A 6,804-nucleotide genomic window follows, 5' to 3' on the forward strand; every position below is an offset into this window, starting at 1 on the left:
GGCATACAAGGAAACACAAGAAGGAAAGTAGGACCCAGGAAAGCTTCTATATTATTACACTGCTCTTATATCAAATCACGAAGATTATAAGGGTAAATGCAAAACAATCCCCTTTCTATTTCTTCACTGTATTTATTGCTATGGTTTAATTTTATAGACAGATACTAACATATATTAAGGACCTAATATAATCCTGAAACTTTAAGTAGCATGATTTCTCTAAATCCTAAGTGTGTTTGTTACTTTGGTTTTACAGGAGACACTGAAGTTCATGGAAGTTAAATGAGTTGCCTCAGGTGACAAGTCAAATTGTGGAGCCTGGACCCAGAGTCTTGGCAAATGGCTGTGAGTTTTCCACCGAGCCATGTGGACCCTTTTATTTGGTAGTGTTTGCTGGTTTAATTTTTTCATGCACCGAGGTGCCTGTTAATCTAGTTCATCCGATTTGTAAGAGTGTCCGTTCTACTGTTTTGATATTCTGTGGACTGCAATGACAACTAGGACATCCTTGAACAGAAGTGTCCTCTTCCGTGCTCGGCCTCACGGAAACCAGTGCCCAAGCCACGTGGCTGAGACCCAAGGGTTGACTCCGCCACACTTCAGAGCAGTTGACAAATTGCTCACAGCTGTCTGGGGTTAAAGAACTCATCTCCGAGAAGTGACACTTTCTCATTCTTTTTTTAAAGAGACAAGCGCGCCTCCTTTTCCTCTTCACAAACTCATGATTGCTCTACTTTGAAATGGCCCCTGTGGTCGCTGTTTTGTCTGATTCGGTCTCTACCCTTGCATTTTTCTCAGACTTCACTTCCATTTGTTAACCATGACAGAACATCTTCTCATCCCATCCAACCTGTTTCAAATGACACAAAAAAGAGATTTCGTGATATCTCTGTTGAAGCAAGATACCCTACCACTTGAAAATGCTTCTGGATTTTTGCATTTAATTGGGATGGGTGGCCTGTTAGCACCAAAGGTGGACATAAATGACTTCTGCATCCAATGTGAAAATGTGTTGTGAACTCTTTAATGTGGATGGCTTATCCAATGACTGGGGTTAACTGAGGCCAGTGGTTTTTAGAGTGTTAATATCAGGAATCACAAAGAGAGCTAACTAATATATGGAAACACAATTAATAAATAGATAAAAGAGAGTTTTGAAGGTTGCCAGCTCAATGACAAATAAACAAGGTCCTAATTTTATTCTCACCCAAGTGCTTGCAGCAACCTTGAAATGCCATTGATGTGGATGTCAGTTTGCTAAAACATTATTTAAAAGCTGGCTAAATAAAGATGATTTATTTATGGCATTATTTTTTTAATTCCTCAAAACTACTGCTGCCACAGGAGCCCAAATTTCTTTTTTCTTAGAGCTGGTTGTTATGAAGTATCTAGTTTTTAATTTACTCATGCTGTATAAAGGCCATAAAACCACAAGAATTTATAATTTATCTGGCCCACAACTGAGTACAGTTTAAGGAACAAATTGTCAAGAAGCTACATGACAGTAATTGGACTATTCCACGTCACACTGTGAATTTCCAAAGTATTCAACCACTTGTCTTAAATAGGTGCTACAGAAATAAATACATTGTTTGGACCACATCAGGCATTTCCACCTCTTTTTTTTCCCCCTCTCTGTCTCTAAATAAGCTTTTAAAAGGCCAACATTCCTACATAAATAAAGTTGTAAAACTTTCAGCAGATCATAGTAATTGTAACTGTGCTTTGTATAGTGTAATTCTAGGCAGAGTAACCTAACCTGTATCAGTGAAGAGGTCACATCACTTCTGTACTCTGAAAAGATAATGCAGCCTCTTAGAAGATTTAAGATTTTGTGCTCATCCTATTAAAAAAGGCAAATGAAGCACAAAAAATTGATTTTAATAATGTTTCACTTAATCCGGTATGTCAAAGATATTATCGTTTCAACATACGATCAATATTTTAAAATGCAAATAAAATATTTTACTTTATTTGCACTAAATCCTTGAAATCCAGTGAATGTTTTATTTATTTTTTTAATATGAAATTTCTTGTCAAATTGGTTTCCATATTCAGTGGATGTTTTTTACTTACAGCACCTCCCTCTCAGTTTGGAGTGGCCATAGTTCAAGGACTAAACACCCATATGTTGCCCATGGCTACTGTTTTGGACAGCACAGGGTTATGCTGAGAGCAGAGGTAATCTGTTAAAATGAAGTGAGAAGTTATTCAGAGCTCATCCTATACTGAACAACATTTCTAATACATTCATTTCTGTTTTATTCTATTCTATAAATATTTCTTGAACAACTGCTAAATTCAAGACAACATTATGCAGCAACAGGGTCTACATATATTAAGGAAAATATGCTAGTTCCTGCCCTTAAGGAACCTGCTAACCAGTGGTGTGCAGAATTACTATAAACTGTACTAACATCTGCTATGTGATGAACCTGTGCCAGTAATAGTGCTGGGCAATTGGAATTTAATTCTTTCTTCCCTGTGAAAAACATAATTTTTGAGGATATTTACTTACACAAATTCTGTATAATGTAGAACCAGAAGAAAAATATTTCTGAGCCATAAATTTGCTCATGTGTTGGCAAGAGTGTGATAAACTTTTTTAAAAAATGTATTTAATTTATTAATTTGTTTGTTTGCTTATTTATTTATTTATTTATTTGAGAGACAGAGAGAAACAGAGCACAGGCAGGGGATGGCAGAGAGAGAGAGAGAGAGAGAGAGAGAGACACAGAAGCCAAAGCAGTCTCCAGGCTCTGAGCTGTCAGTCAGCACAGAGCCCAATGGGGGCCTCGAACCCACAAATGCAAGATCATAACCTGAGCCAAAGTTGGATGTTCAACTGACTGAGCCACCTAGGCACGCCAATACTTACATTCTTAATAAGAAACACGAAATATGTAAACAACGAAGTATTGCCACGTAGGAGGTGGTCAGTGTTACGCAAGACAAAAGTTGCTATACATGTTCATTGTTAAGAAAGAAAGCAGATGACAAATAAGTGTTGTGTTTTGAATTTATAAAAACTATCTTGATCTTTTGTTTGAAAAGGTGCAAAAAGTAAATATGTTATTTGAACGACTTCAGATATGTATCATCCCATTTTCCTCCCCTAGATGAGCCTTTTCCTCCCCTGCTTCTCCTGCAAAGACTATGTCTAAATAAAGGGGGATGAAAGCAACTTACGTGTCTTCGCAGTGATGAGTAAAAGTAGGACTGTTGTGGACTGAATTGTCTCCCATCCCCAATGTTGAATTCAAATGTTGAACTTCAAATTATGGACTTCCAGCCTCTGGAACCGGGAGAAAATAGATCTCTGTTGTTTCAGCTACCAGTCTGGTATTTCGTTATGGCAGCCCTAGCAAATTAATACAAGGGCCTGTGGAAGTAGGTGTTAATGTTGGCTCATAGTGACAGTTTACATGGTTTTCCTTTACTGGAGTGATAGTAGGGTATGGTGTTGGTGAGGGCAAAATGTGTGATTCCTGGAAACACTGATGGGCATAGTCTGAAACTCACTTCATCTAGACTTCTTTTCTCTATAGATTTTCTTTCAATAGCAGCAGGTGTAGAATTTTCAGAATGGCTCTCCCAGGAAGGGGAAGATAAAAAGGAAAGCAAAGAAAGTAAGAAGGAAAAGGAAAGCTAGTAAAAACTTGATTCTTGATAAATAGTGACTTATACAAAAGCTGTAGAATAGCACAGATATATGTCTACTATATATAACAGGCATGCTAAATACTGAATGACTGAAGGCCTAGAGTCTTGATAAATACCCAGCCAACTCAAACTACATTTAATGGAAAGCATTTGTATGCACAAAATCTCTGTTTAATAGTGAATTACTGAGAATTTACTATATGCCAGCACTTGGGCCAAAGACTCTACATATTTTTGTTCATTAAGTCCTTACAAGATGCTCATAAGTGAGTCACCATTAGCATTCCATTTTGCAGACGAGGGTTTGAGATGTGTAGAAATCTGCACAGTATCAAAGTATCCCATGATAGAGCTAGTACTTAAATCCAGATCTTTCTGACTTGAAGTCTGAAGTCTTAGCCACTACAAAATGGGTTCTTCAAGAAACAAATGAAGAAATGAAGAATATGCTTTTAATATAAGGCTTCTCCAAATAAGGTGTCAACATTTGGCATCTTACCTACCTAAAACTGAGTACTTTTGATTTGTTATTTGGATAATAATAATATTTAGTGGTTGATATTGAATTTTCTTTTAGAAGTATATTCTTAAAAATTCACAGTCAAAGCTTAGTGATAGCAAAATGTTTGGTAAGTTTGGGGGCCATAAAACAAAGGAAAAAGAATAAACCTGACAAAAAGAAATCTTCTCCTGGGATCTTTTTCAGATTTAGCTGTTTTGTCAGATAACATGTAGAACATTATTTTAAAACTCCAAGGCAGAGTGAAATAACTTACCCACTTATCAAAAGAGTTTCATGTTTAAATTATGTCTTTTTCAGAAATCACACTCTGGGAGACAATGTTTCTAAATTTCCATTTTTTAAAATTGTCTTTAATGCCTGGTCCTGAAATTTTTATTGGATCCTTTCAAATTCATTTTTTTCCAAAAGGATATGCAGTTTCTAAACTCAGATAAAGTACATGTACTTTATCTGAGTTTTGTTTGAGGATTTATCTCAATAACGTTGCCAGGATTTATATTTCATATCCTGATTGTCTTATCAAATGAAGAGAGAGTATGGCCTGTCTCCTGATTACAGAGAAAAGAAACATTCAGGTTGGTTTCAGTCCATTTACAGTATGTTGTAAAAGGGAAAGAGGAAGTTGGCTATTAAAGACCGTTTGAGTGGAGGGCTATACATTCTTTAGACTTTCAGAGATAGCATATGGAATTGGAGAAATTCCTACCCATAAACACACTATATCAATGATTTGTATAATCCTCCAAGTCTTAATGCTACACTTATATATCTGCTCAAACCTAATTATTACAACACCAAGGGGCCGAAGTAAATTGACAAAGGAAGTAATTATCCTCAACTTAGCCTAAACCACCACTTTAGGGAGGCAAATACTGAAGCACTAACTATGGAAACAAGCAAAGTAACTCACAAATAAAGCTCTTGGCCCATTTAATGGAGATGAAGTATATATTTTTCTCTTTTTTTTCAATGTTTATTGGGGCTCCTGGGTGGCTCAGTCAGTTAAGCATCTGACTTCAGCTCAGGTCATGATCTCATCGTTCATGAGTTTGAGCTCTGTATCAGGCTCTGTGCTGACAGTGCAGAGTCTGCTTGGGATTCTCTCTCTTCCTCTCTCTCTCTCTCTCTCTCCCTATCTCTGCCCTTCCCCTGCTTGCTGTCTCTCAAAATAAATAAATAAACTTAAAAAATGTTTATTTATTTTGAGAGAGAAAGAGAGTATTCATGTGAGCAGGGGGTGGGGCAGAGAGAGAGGAGAGAGAGAATCCCAAGCAGGCTCTGCGCTGTCAGCACAGAGCCTGACATGGGGCCCAACGTGGGGCTGGATCTCAGGAACTGTGAGACCATGACCTGAGCCGAAATCAAGAGTTGGACGTTTAACCAACTAAGTCACCCAAGCACCCTTAATTTTTTTCTTGACCAGCATTTTCTAAAAAGTCTTCCATGGAACAGAAGAAGCATCGATCTCCTTTTTGGACTCTTCTAAATTGAAGTACAACAGAACCTCACCCTTCCCTTCGAGATACACAATTAATTGTTCTGAGAAGGCCTGCAGTGAGGAGACTACTGCAGTGTATTTAACCTGAATCTTCTTGGGTACAGAATTTTTTTTTAGAATCTTACTAGCAATATTCTCCAGAACATGCCTAGGGGAATGCTATCTGTGTGGCTGGAGATTGGTGTGTGTGTGTGTGTGTGTGTGTGTGTGTGTGCTGTATTGATCTTTAATTAAGTAGAGACTTCCAATCACCTTACCTAGGGACCATTATACCCACTGCTCTATTTGACCATCAGTCTCTTGTCTCTCTCCAGCAATGGTGAGGCATATGCCCTTTCTGTGGGGAAGAGAAATCCATGGTTTGTCACCTTTTCCAATAATAAAAATGTTGGAGAGGCGGTGGCAAAGTGTTGCTATTGGCATCTTTCATGTGAGCTACATCAAAGGAACAAAAGTGTCTCTCTCTGTTGGTGACCATACCAATTCTTCAAAAATATGGAATGCTTCATGAATTTGTGTGTCATCCTTGAACAGGGGCCTTGCTAATCTTCTCTGTATCATTCCAATTTTAATATATGTGCTGCCATAGTGAGCATTAGGCAAATGCTTTCACATTATCTTTCTCTCTTTCAGAAATATTGGATCAAAATACTAAATTAATGTAACCAAATATTTTGCTTTTGAACTTGGGTGAGTGGCTTTTGGTTAAAAGAAAAAAAAAGTGAAAAAAGTGATGTACTGGAAGTAGCTGTCAGAATTTGACTTTCCAAAGAAGAGCTTTGTTCAATTCCAAAATTATTAAATCAGCAAAGAAATGTGTTCAAACAAATAGTATTAAAATTATATATAACAGAAAGAGGAAGCTGAGCACCTAGCTAGAGGCCAGATCTCTCAGAGCCTTATAAATATGACCATTCATCTGGAGCAGGATTACACCTATTGTTCCTGTGTAATTATTAGTAATGTTCTCTTCCACTCACAAAAATATCTTGGTACAGACAGTAAATTATATGACCACCCTACTTGCACGCCACTCTAAAAAATTTAATGAGTCTGTCATATGCACAGGATTCTGATTGTCTCTCTCTGGGGAGGTACAGGGAGGACAGGGTAAAAATTG

General features: G+C 37.4%; 1 non-coding gene across 1 annotated transcript; it reads right to left on the reverse strand.

Moving 5' to 3' along the window:
- Positions 1–6,173: 6,173 nt before the first annotated feature.
- On the reverse strand, positions 6,174–6,280 carry LOC122492439. The gene has a single exon (XR_006299626.1). It is a non-coding gene; the product is annotated as a U6 spliceosomal RNA (small nuclear RNA).
- Between the last annotated feature and the right edge of the window lie 524 nt (positions 6,281–6,804).

This window comes from Prionailurus bengalensis, chromosome C2 (assembly GCF_016509475.1).
Source record: "Prionailurus bengalensis isolate Pbe53 chromosome C2, Fcat_Pben_1.1_paternal_pri, whole genome shotgun sequence".
Classification (NCBI taxonomy): Eukaryota; Metazoa; Chordata; class Mammalia; order Carnivora; family Felidae; genus Prionailurus; species Prionailurus bengalensis.